General features: G+C 39.4%; 1 long non-coding RNA gene across 1 annotated transcript in view; it reads right to left on the reverse strand.

The window, feature by feature from the left end:
- LOC131836615 (uncharacterized) overlaps positions 1-12,327 on the reverse strand; it is an 83,937-nt gene that overhangs the window by 33,117 nt on the left and 38,493 nt on the right. The window lies entirely within an intron of this gene.

The following is a 12,327-nucleotide window of genomic DNA, read 5'->3' on the forward strand; positions in this document are numbered from 1 at the left end:
GGTCTCTGCCCAAACGTGACCCCACCAAAGAGAACATTACAAGCCACCCCTCTAAGCAGTGTATCTTCACTGTCCTTTTCCATATTCTGGCTGTGCTTTGTTTTCTTATCACTTATTTCTGCTTCCTACATGACATATTTGTTTGGTTTTTGTTGTTGTCTTTTTTCTCCCCCATGAGAAGGTAAGACCCATGAGGTCAGGGACTTTGGTTAGTTCATCACAACGTGTCCAGAATCTAGAAGATCACAATCTGGAATACTCATGAATAAATATTATTTGTCTTTATTCTTAAACCCTTGGCTTCCATATTTCTTCACATATCAAAAATTTTTATTTTGCCAACTCTTTCTCTTTTTTGTCAGAAATAGGGCACAGGCAGAGGCAAGATGGATCAGCCTGGGGAAGACTCTGACTTGCAGATCTAGAAGGGCTAGTAGATGGCCAAAGGGCCAAGATCTGAATATATAACGGAGACTAGACTTGACATACATGGTAAGGGCATGTGAGAGGGAAGTCTTATGGCGAGTCCTGACCTAGATAATCAGCTCACAAGAAAAGGATGGGGGGAATCTAGGACATAGGGTCTATCAAATCTGAGATAGGCCAGGCCATCAATAAAGATGGTCAAACAATATCAAAGAAGCACAGCCTCCCTAAGATATCCTGTTATAGGAAAATTAAGATTTTGAGAAAAAATTTCAGCCACTGGGCCATATGAGATGCCAGAGAAGAATGTTATTATTGAGAAACTTAGATCCAAAGCAGAGGTACTAGGAAACACTGAGGACAAACACACTGGTCAGGCATGGACCAATAGCTATCCTAGAGAAAAGGAAATTCTCAGGCACTTCCAAGGGAAGCAACTCCCATAGCCAAAGCTCATCCATCCAGAAGGAGAGGTATAGGTGTTGCCTGAGAGGCCATGGCACACCAGAACCCAGCACAGAGAGTGGGCAGAGAAAGAAATGGTATAAGGGATCCAAGGATGTGGTGGCTTTATAATAGGGCTGAACTTTCTTTCTCAGAATTCCCATCCAACTAAGTTTCCAGTTAAGGAGGACCAAAAAGTATACTTTGTTTAATATTTGAAATGAGAAAATGGAGGAGCAGCCATTTTTATTCTTGTGCTCAGAAGGTGAAGGCAGCCATTTTTGGTAGCTCCCACATGTTGTTGCTTACTGCTGGCTCACCTTGTTGATATGATGCAGTGACCAGGGCTATGACTCACCTCGGATAAGGTAACCCCAGGGTAATTCCACCTTGCCCTGGATCCTGCTGCATCTTCTATTACTCCTGAGTGAGGTGTATTTAGGAGCTTCTGGGGAGCCTGGGTGGCTCAATGGGTTAAGCAGCTGATTCTTGGTTTCTGCTTGGGTAGTGATCTCATGGGTCCCGAGATTGAGCCCCACGTGGGGTTCCAAGCTCAATCGGGAGTCTGCTTGAGATTCTCTCCCTCTGCCCCTCCCTCCACATGATCATTCTCTCTCTCTCAAATAAATAGATAAATCTTTAAAAAAAAAAACAAAAAAAAAAACCAAGATACCAGCTTCTCCTGCAGGACACCCATGATGTCAACGTAGGAGACAGTAAGCATTGACATCCAACTCATGCTCATGGATTCCAACTGGTCCTTGATCTTCACATTCTTTCTATCCATCTTCTTTACCCATCTGATTGCCCTGCAGACTTCAGGACCCCATCATCCCATGAGATGATAGCCTTATAGACATCCCACCCCGTCTCATCCCATGAGATGACAACCTTACAGAGACTGTTCAACAAACTCCCACAACTGTATCAGGTGAAATCCCTATTTTAAAAATCATATATACACACAAATCATGGATGTATATATATATATGGAGATATATATATATATATATATATATATATATATATATAGAGAGAGAGAGAGATTTCTCTATATACATAGAGAGAGATCTATATAGATATATAACTTCTAGTGGTTCTATTTCTCTCCTTGAACCCTGACTAATACAAAGTGGATGTGGGTGGAGGATGAACTTGTCTGCCAAAGTTCCCTCTTAGGTCAATTTTGTCTCAAAAAAAGCGTTAAAAACCTGCACATTATGAAAACCCAATGTAATTTAATTAATGTCTGCTGTAACTATTAGTCTACTCTCCTAAGACAAGGTTTATACACAACAGTCTCAAGTGCAGTTACAGGAAATCCCTGACAAGAAAAATAATTATGTAAAAACTTTAAATCATTTACTCTGAATAAAATTAATTCTTTTTAGTAACGTTGGAGATCTCTTCTAATGGGTTGTTTAAAACTAATTCTCACAATCCTTCTTTTGACCCAGTGACAGATTTTCCTAAGCATATCATCAATTTCAATAAATCTTTTCATTCTGACATTAAACATGAATTTTACAAGTTCTATTCCTAAACAACTTAATTAACTGGTTGGGAGATTGAAGAATATTCTTGCAAAGAAAAAAATGTGCTGCCTCTACAGCTCAAGTTATTAGCTTGGGAGAGCGAATCACTCAGTAACTGAATAAAGAATCACTATAAATATTTAGTAGTTCTATATTCTGATGCAACTCTGCATCAGTCTGTCATACTGATAAATTCATTAACAATTTAAGCCTGGAGTTTAGGTCTAAACACACTCTGAATTATTTATTCTATCGTAAAACCATACAGCCTCTCTGGAAGGTGTATCCGTTGGTGGTAAAGTTCCACTAATGCACATTTACAGTAATTGGAGAAACAATGGCAGCCGTGTCTCTCATGCTCTAAATCAGAGAAAATGTTAAGTCTACTGAGAAAGGGCCCATTTTCATAATGAAAATCTGAACATTGTTGCTATATCCATTAGAGAAGGCAGGCACCATTCTCAAATTTCTCTTGATTTAATGCACTGGTCAATGCATTCTCATGGACTCCTGTGTTCCATTATAAAGTTAGGATATTTTCATTCACACAAAAGCAAGACACTGAATGAGGAATGGAGGAATGAATTTAAAAGCAGGGCCAAGTTTAACTGAATTCAAATTGTTGTTGACTTTATATACATCTGAGCAGAAAATAATTAATTTAAAAAACACTGAGGAGAGTTTTCTGCCTTTGCTATTGGATCTTTTTGTCTTTTTTAAGATAACATTTACTAAACATTTACTCTGTGTCATGATCTGGAATAATTTTTGTTTACACACATCATCTTTAATTTAGCTCTGCTTAGTGGGTACCATCATTTCCCCCCACTTCATTTTGTTCAAATTTTACTGAGATATAATTGATATATAAGGCTAGATTAGTTTAAGGTGTGCAACATAATGACTTAATATATGAATGTAGGGTGAAATGATAATAACAATAAGTCTAGTTAACATCCATCATTTCATATAGTTAAAAAATTTTTTCTTGTGATAAAAACTTTTAAGATCTATTCTTATAGAAACTTTCAGATATACAATACAGTATTTCTAATTATAATCACCATGCTATACATTATATCCCCAGAACTTATTTATCTTATATCTGGAAGTTGGTACTTTTTTTAAAATTTTTTAATTTTATTTTTTTTTAATTTTTTATAAACATATTTTTATCACCAGGGGTACAGGTCTGTGAATCACCAGGTTTACACACTTCATAGCACTCACCAAAGCACATACCCTCCCCGATGTCCATAATCCCACTCCCTTCTCCCAACCCCCCTCCCACCAGCAACCCTCAGTTTGTTTTGTGAGATTAAGAGTCACTTATGGTTTGTCTCCCTCCCAATCCCATCTTGTTTCATTGATTCTTCTCCTACCCACTTAAGCCCCCATGTTGCATCACCACTTCCTCATATCAGGGAGATCATATGATAGTTGTCTTTCTCTGCTTGACTTATTTCGCTAAGCATGATACGCTCTAGTTCCATCCATGTTGTCGCAAATGGCAAGATTTCATTTCTTTTGATGGCTGCATAGTATTCCATTGTGTAGATATACCACATCTTCTTGATCCATTCATCTGTCGATGGACATCTAGGTTCTTTCCAAAGTTTGGCTATTGTGGACATTGCTGCTATAAACATTCGGGTGCACGTGCCCCTTTGGATCACTACGTTTGTATCTTTAGGGTAAATACCCAATAGTGCAATTGCTGGGTCATAGGGCAGTTCTATTTTCAACATTTTGAGGAACCTCCATGCTGTTTTCCAGAGTGGCTGCACCAGCTTGCATTCCCACCAACAGTGTAGGAGGGTTCCCCTTTCTCCCCATCCTTGCCAGCATCTGTCACTTCCTGACTTGTTGATTTTAGCCATTCTGACTGGTGTGAGGTGATATCTCATTGTGGTTTTGATTTGTATTTCCCTGATGCCGAGTGATATGGAGCACTTTTTCATGTGTCTGTTGGCCATCTGGATGTCTTCTTTGCAGAAATGTCTGTTCATGTCCTCTGCCCATTTCTTGATTGGATTATTTGTTCTTTGGGTGTTGAGTTTGCTAAGTTCTTTATAGATTCTGGACACTAGTCCTTTATCTGATATGTCGTTTGCAAATATCTTCTCCCATTCTGTCAGTTGTCTTTTGATTTTGTTAACTGTTTCCTTAGCTGTGCAAAAGCTTTTGATCTTGATGAAATCCCAATAGTTCATTTTTGCCCTTGCTTCCCTTGCCTTTGGCGATGTTCCTAGGAAGATGTTGCTGTGGCTGAGGTCGAAGAGGTTGCTGCCTGTGTTCTCCTCAAGGATTTTGATGGATTCCTTTCGCACATTGAGGTCCTTCATCCATTTTGAGTCTATTTTTGTGTGTGGTGTAAGGAAATGGTCCAATTTCATTTTTCTGCATGTGGCTGTCCAATTTTCCCAGCACCATTTATTGAAGAGGCTGTCTTTTTTCCATTGGACATTCTTTCCTGCTTTGTCGTAGATTAGTTGACCATAGAGTTGAGGGTCTATTTCTGTTCCATTGATCTATGTGTCTGTTTTTGTGCCAGTACCATGCTGCCTTGATGATGACAGCTTTGTAATAGAGCTTGAAGTCCGGAATTGTGATGCCACCAACGTTGGCTTTCTTTTTCAATATCCCTTTGGCTATTCGAGGTCTTTTCTGGTTCCATATAAATTTTAGAATTATTTGTTCCATATCTTTGAAAAAGATGGATGGTACTTTGATAGGAATTGCATTAAATGTGTAGATTGCTTTAGGTAGCATAGACATTTTCACAATATTTATTCTTCCAATCCAGGAGCATGGAACATTTTTCCATTTCTTTGTATCTTCCTCAATTTCTTTCATGAGTACTTTATAGTTTTCTGAGTATAGATTCTGTGCCTCTTTGGTTAGGTTTATTCCTAGGTATCTTATGGTTTGGGGTGCAATTGTAAATGGGATTGACTCCTTAATTTCTCTTTCTTCTGTCTTGCTGTTGGTGTAGAGAAATGCAACTGATTTCTGTATATTGATTTTATATCCTGACACTTTACTGAATTCCTGTATAAGTTCTAGCAGTTTTGGAGTGGAGTCTTTTGGGTTTTCCACATATAGTATCATATCATCTGTGAAGAGTGATAATTTGACTTCTTCTGTGCCGATTTGGATGCCTTTAATTTCCTTTTGTTGTCTGATTGCTGAGGCTAGGACCTCTAGTACTATGTTGAATAGCAGTGGTGATAATGGACATCCCTGTCTTGTTCCTGACCTTAGCGGAAAAGCTTTCAGTTTTTCTCCATTGAGAATGATATTTGCGGTGGGTTTTTCATAGATGGCTTTGATGATATTGAGGTATGTGCCCTCTATCCCTACACTTTGAAGAGTTTTGATCAGGAAGTGATGCTGTACTTTGTCAAATGCTTTTTCAGCATCTATTGAGAGTATCATATGGTTCTTGTTCTTTCTTTTATTGGTGTGTTGTATCACATTGACTGATTTGCGGATGTTGAACCAACCTTGCAGCCCTGGAATAAATCCCACTTGGTCGTGGTGAATAATCCTTTTAATGTACTGCTGAATCCTATTGGCTAGTATTTTGTTGAGTATTTTCGCATCTGTATTCATCAAGGATATTGGTCTATAGCTCTCTTTTTTGATGGGATCCTTGTCTGGTTTGGGGATCAAGGTGATGCTGGCCTCATAAAATGAGTTTGGAAGTTTTCCTTCCATTTCTATTTTTTGGAACAGTTTCAGGAGAATAGGAATTAGTTCTTCTTTAAATGTTTCGTAGAATTCCCCCGGGAAGCCGTCTGGCCCTGGGCTTTTGTTTGTTTGGAGATTTTTAATGACTGTTTCAATCTCCTTACTGGTTATGGGTCTGTTCAGGCTTTCTATTTCTTCCTGGTTCAGTTGTGGTAATTTATATGTTTCTAGGAATGCATCCATTTCTTTCAGATTGTCAAATTTATTGGTGTAGAGTTGCTCATAATATGTTCTTATAATAGTTTGTATTTCTTTGGTGTTAGTTGTGATCTCTCCTCTTTCGTTCATGATTTTATTTATTTGGGTCCTTTCTCTTTTCTTTTTGATAAGTAGGTCCAGGAGTTTATCAATTTTATTAATTCTTTCAAAGAACCAGCTCCTAGTTTGGTTGATTTGCTCTATTGTTTTTTTGGTTTCTATTTCATTGATTTCTGCTCTGATCTTTATGATTTCTCTTCTCCTGCTGGGCTTAGGGTTTCTTTCTTGTTCTTTCTCCAGCTCCTTTAGGTGTAGGGTTAGGTTGTGTACCTGAGACCTTTCTTGTTTCTTGAGAAAGGCTTGAACCGCTATATATTTTCCTCTCAGGACTGCCTTTGTTGTGTCCCACAGATTTTGAACTGTTGTATTTTCGTTATCATTTGTTTCCATGATTTTTTTCAATTCTTCTTTAATTTCCCGGTTGACCCATTCATTCTTTAGAAGAATGCTGTTTAGTCTCCATGTATTTGGGTTCTTTTCAAACTTCCTTTTGTGGTTGAGTTCTAGCTTTAGAGCATTGTGGTCTGAAAATATGCAGGGAATCATCCCAATCTTTTGATACCGGTTGAGTCCTGATTTAGGACCGAGGATGTGATCTATTCTGGAGAATGTTCCATATGCACTAGAGAAGAATGTGTATTCTGTTGCTTTGGGATGAAATGTTCTGAATATATCTGTGATGTCCATCTGGTCCAGTGTGTCGTTTAAGGCCTTTATTTCCTTGCTGATCTTTTGCTTGGATGATCTGTCCATTTCAGTGAGGGGAGTGTTAAAGTCCCCTACTATTATTGTATTATTGTTGATGTGTTTCTTTGATTTTGTTATTAATTGGTTTATATAGTTGGCTGCTCCCACGTTGGGGGCATATTTAAAATTGTTAGATCTTCTTGTTGGACAGACCCTTTGAGTATGATATAGTGTCCTTCCTCATCTTTTATTATAGTCTTTGGCTTAAAATCTAATTGATCTGACATAAGGATTGCCACTCCTCCTTTCTTCTGATGTCCATTAGCATGGTAAATTCTTTTCCACCCCCTCACTTTAAATCTGGAGGTGTCTTCGGGCTTAAAATGAGTTTCTTGGAGGCAACATATAGATGGGTTTTGTTTTTTTATCCATTCTGATACCCTGTGTCTTTTGACAGGGGTATTTAGCCCATTAACATTCAGGGTAACTATTGAGAGATATGAATTTAGTGCCATTGTATTGCCTGTAAGGTGACTGTTACTGTATATGGTCTCTGTTCCTTTCTGATCTACCACTTGTAGGCTCTCTCTTTGCTTAGAGAACCCCTTTCAATATTTCCTGTAGAGCTGGTTTGGTGTTTGCAAATTCTTTCAATTTTTGTTTGTCCTGGAAGCTTTTAATCTCTCCTTCTATTTTCAGTGATAGCCTAGCTGGATATAGTATTCTTGGCTGCATGTTTTTCTCGTTTAGTGCTCTGAAAATATCATGCCAGCTCTTTTTGGCCTGCCAGGTCTCTGTGGATAAGTCAGCTGCCAGTCTAATATTTTTACCACTGTATGTTACAGACTTCTTTTCCCGGGCTGCTTTCAGGATTTTCTCTTTGTCACTGAGACTTGTAAATTTTACTATTAGGTGATGGGGTGTGGGCCTATTCTTATTGATTTTGAGGGGCGTTCTCTGAACTTCCTGAATTTTGATGCTCATTCTTTTTGCCATATTGGGGAAATTCTCCCCAATAATTCTCTCCAGTATACCTTCTGCTCCCCTCTCTCTTTCTTCTTCTTCTGGAATCCCAATTATTCTAATGTTGTTTCATCTTATGGTGTCACTTATCTCTCGAATTCTCCCCTCGTGGTCCAGTAGCTGTTTGTCCCTCTTTTGCTCAGCTTCTTTATTCTCTGTCATTTGGTCTTCTACGTCACTAATTCTTTCTTCTGCCTCATTTATCCTAGCAGTGAGAGCCTCCATTTTTTATTGCACCTCATTAATAGCTTTTTTTATTTCAACTTGGTTAGATTTTAGTTCTTTTATTTCTCCAGAAAGGGCTTTTATATCTCTTGAGAGGGCTTCTCTAATATCTTCCATGCCTTTTTCGAGCCCGGCTAGAACCTTGAGAATTGTCATTCTGAACTCTAGATCTGACATATTACCAATGTCTGTATTGATTAGGTCCCTAGCCTTCGGTACTGCCTCTTGTTCTTTTTTTTGTGTTGAATTTTTCCTTCTTGTCATTTTGTCCAGATAAGAGTATATGAAGGAGCAAGTAAAATACTAAAAGGGTGGCAACAACCCCAGGAAAATATGCTTTAACCAAATTAGAAGAGATCCCAAATCGTGAGGGGGGAGAAAGGGGATTAAAAAGAGGTTCAAAAAGGAAGAAAGAAAAAAAAAGAAAAACAGAAAAAAAAAGAAAAGAATTTTTAAAAAAAGAAAACAAATAAGAAAAATATAAAAAAGAAAAATATATATATATATATATTAGATAAACTGATTAAAAAACGTTAAAAAAGAAAAAGGTAAAAGTTAAAAAAAAAATTTTACCAGAAGGCGAGAAAAAAAACAAAAAATGAAAAAGAAAAAAATTAAATTAACTGCAAGACTAAAAAAAATCACAGGGAAAAAGCCATGAGTTCCGTGCTTTGCTTTCTCCTCCTCTGGAATTCTGCTGCTCTCCTTGGTATTGAAACCGCACTCCTTGGTAGGTGAACTTGGTCTTGGCTGGATTTCTTGTTGACCTTCTGGGGGAGGGGCCTGTTGTAGTGATTCTCAAGTGTCTTTGCCCCAGGCGGAATTGCACCGCCCTTAGCAGGGGCCGGGGTGAGTTATCCGCTGGGGTTTGCTTTCAGGAGCTTTTGTTCCCTGAGCGCTTTCCGTAGAGTTCCGGAGGACGGGAATACAAATGGCGGCCTCCTGGTCTCTGGCCCGGAGGAGTCGAGAGCCCGGGCCCCACTCCTCAGTGCGCCCTCAGAGAACAGCGCCAGTTACTCCCGTCTGCCTGACCTCCGGCCGCGCTCCGAGCTCACCAAGCCTGCGACCGGTTCAAGGTTACACCGAGATGTGAGCTTACTCTTGGCTCTGTCTCTGTAGCCGGCTTTCCCATTCCAATACCCGCAAGCTCTGCGACACTCAGACACCCCCAATCCTTCTGTGACCCTGCGGGACCTGAGGCCACGCTGACCCCGCGTGGGCTTCGCCCCGGTTTAGCCTCTGGAGCGATGTCCCTCAGCGGAACAGACTTTTAAAAGTCCTGATTTTGTGCGCCGTTGCTCCGCCGCTTGCCAGGAGCCAGCCCCTCCCCCCGGGGTCTATCTTCCCGTCGCTTTGGATTCACGTCTCTGCTGGTCCTACCTTTCAGAAAGTGGTTGTTTTTCTGTTGAAGTTGGTACATTTTGACCACCTTCACTCACTTCCCTCAACCCCCAACCCCTGCCTACATACCTGCTCTCTATGTCTATGAGTTTGGGGTTTTTTTTTTTTAGATTCCCCATATAAGTCAGATCATGTAGTATTTGTCTGTTTGATTTATTTCACTTAGCATAATGCCCAAAATGTCCTTCCTTCTTCTTTATGGCTGAGTAATACTCCATTATATGTCACATTTTCTTTAACCATTATGTGTCAATGGATACTTAGATCATTTCCATGTCTTGGCTACTGTAACTAATTCTCCAATGAACAATGAACATGGGAATGTAGATATTTCTTTGAGACAGTGATTTTGTTTCCTCTGGATATATATTCAAGGATATCCTAGTGGAATTCTTAGGACATATGGGAGTTTTCCTATTTTTAAATTTTTAAGGAGCTTCCATACTGTTGTCCATAGTGGCTGTCCCAATTTACATTCCTACCAAGAGTGCACAAGGGTTCTCTTTTTTCCACATTCTCCTCACCAACGCTTGTTACTTCTGGGTCTTTTTGACAACAGACATTTTAACAGGTGTGAGGTGATATCTCATTGTGGTTTTAATTTGCATTTTTCTTGATGACTAAGTGATGCTGAGCACCTTTCCATGTATCTTCTGGCCATCTGTATGTCTTCTTTGGGGAAATGTCTATACATGAATTAGAAATGTCCATTTCTAATTAGGTTGTTTGGGGTTTTGTTATTGAGTTTTATGAATTCTTTGTATATTTTAGTTACTAACCTCTTATCAAATTTATGATTTGCAAATATTTGCTCACATTCCTTAAGTTGCCTTTTCATTTTGTTAATGGAGTTGCTGTGAAGAAGCTTTTTAATTTTATGTAGTCCCACTTATTTTTGCTTTTGTTCCCTTCAGTTTTGGTGTCAAATCCAAAAAATCATTGCCAAGACTAATGTCAAGGAGCTTACCCTCTATATTTTCTTCTAGGAGTTTTATGGTTTCAGGATTCCCCCATTTAAAAAATATGAAAAATAAGGCTCAGAGAAGTTAAACAACTTATTCCAAGGTCACAAAACTAGGATTTAATGGTGCTGGGATCCAAACCAGGTCTATTGCCAAAGCCTATGCTCTAGTAGGCATACTCTCTCTCTAGGAGAGAGTTACTCCTCTCTACAGACTTAACTTTACAAAAAGTAAACAGAAAAAGACCATGGAGAGAAGGGCTATTTCATGTCTATGAGACATGGTTCTTAAATTATTCATCTAATACTGTGGGACAAATAACCCCAAAATTCAGTGTTTATAACAAGAATCATGCGTTTTCTCATAAATTCATCCATGTTGGTCAAGAACTTGGCAGTACCTTGGCTGGAGGATTCTGGCTCAGGTGTCTCGTGAGGCTAGATGTCTGCTGGGACTTCAGCCATCGGAATCCATAAGTGGAGTTGGAGAATCTACTTCCGAGTCATCTTACTCAGATGGTTGTCAAGTTAGTGTTGGCTTTTGGCGAAAGGCCTCCACTCCCCTACACATGGGCCTTTCCACTGGGCTGCTTGAATGTCCTCACAGCATGATGACTGTCTTTACCCAGAAATAGCAATCCATGAAACCAAGTAGCCTCAGAAGTCATACATATACTGTGACTTCCACAGTATTCTGCTGGTCACACAAGTCAACTATGACTCCATGTAAGGGGACTACAGAGGGTCTGGATACCAGGAAGTAAGAATCTTCCTGGCGGCCATGTTGAAGGCCTGTCACCTCAGTCCTCTTGCTATTTCTATGGCAATTAGCAGATTACTTTCTGCCTATGACCGTGTTTCATTTGCCTCTCTGGCCATCCAAAGAAAGTCACAAAATTATCTCAGAGTATCCTTAGCTGGTTGTATGAATGCCAACAGCCAGCTAAAAGAGAGTGAGCTCAGATTTTGAGCAACAGCAGGTGATGGAGCATTTACTACCCTGTTCAGAGTGGGGGGCCCTAAACGGCAGCAGTGAGGAAAGGTATCTCCCAGAAGATTTAATCTTCAGAAAGAAAGAAAGTCAACATGCAAAAAAGAGTGGAGGGCAGAGCATAAAGAGCATGGAAACTAGAGGCGGGGGAAGGAGCACAGTGAAAACGGAGGAACAGGGAAAGGGTGTGTGAGGAAGGAAAGCAAGTGTAAAAGGATTGAAGTAAAGGCATCAAATCCCCAAAGACTGAGGCACTGACAGTGAGTCTGTAAGAAGGAGCAGACCTGGTACTCAGAGCCTCCCACCCAGCATGAGGACAGATCAGCAAAAGGACTGAGAAACCAAGAGGGACACACCACCACCACCACAGGCATGAGACATAAGAACATTCCCCTGGTGATGAGAGCTTGTGACCAAAATGAGGCCCACACCTCAACAGGGTATAGGGAAAAAAAATAAAAATAAAAAATAAAATAAAATAAATATATATATAGTAAAAGTAATACTTGTTTCTGAAAACTCAAGCAGTACAGAAATAATAAAAACAGAAACTATAAATCCCCCATCCCCTAAAGACGGCTTGCATTTATAATTTGGTATAAGTCTTTGTGCCTTTTCTGCCA

Source organism: Mustela lutreola, chromosome 7 (assembly GCF_030435805.1).
Source record: "Mustela lutreola isolate mMusLut2 chromosome 7, mMusLut2.pri, whole genome shotgun sequence".
Taxonomy (NCBI): domain Eukaryota; kingdom Metazoa; phylum Chordata; class Mammalia; order Carnivora; family Mustelidae; genus Mustela; species Mustela lutreola.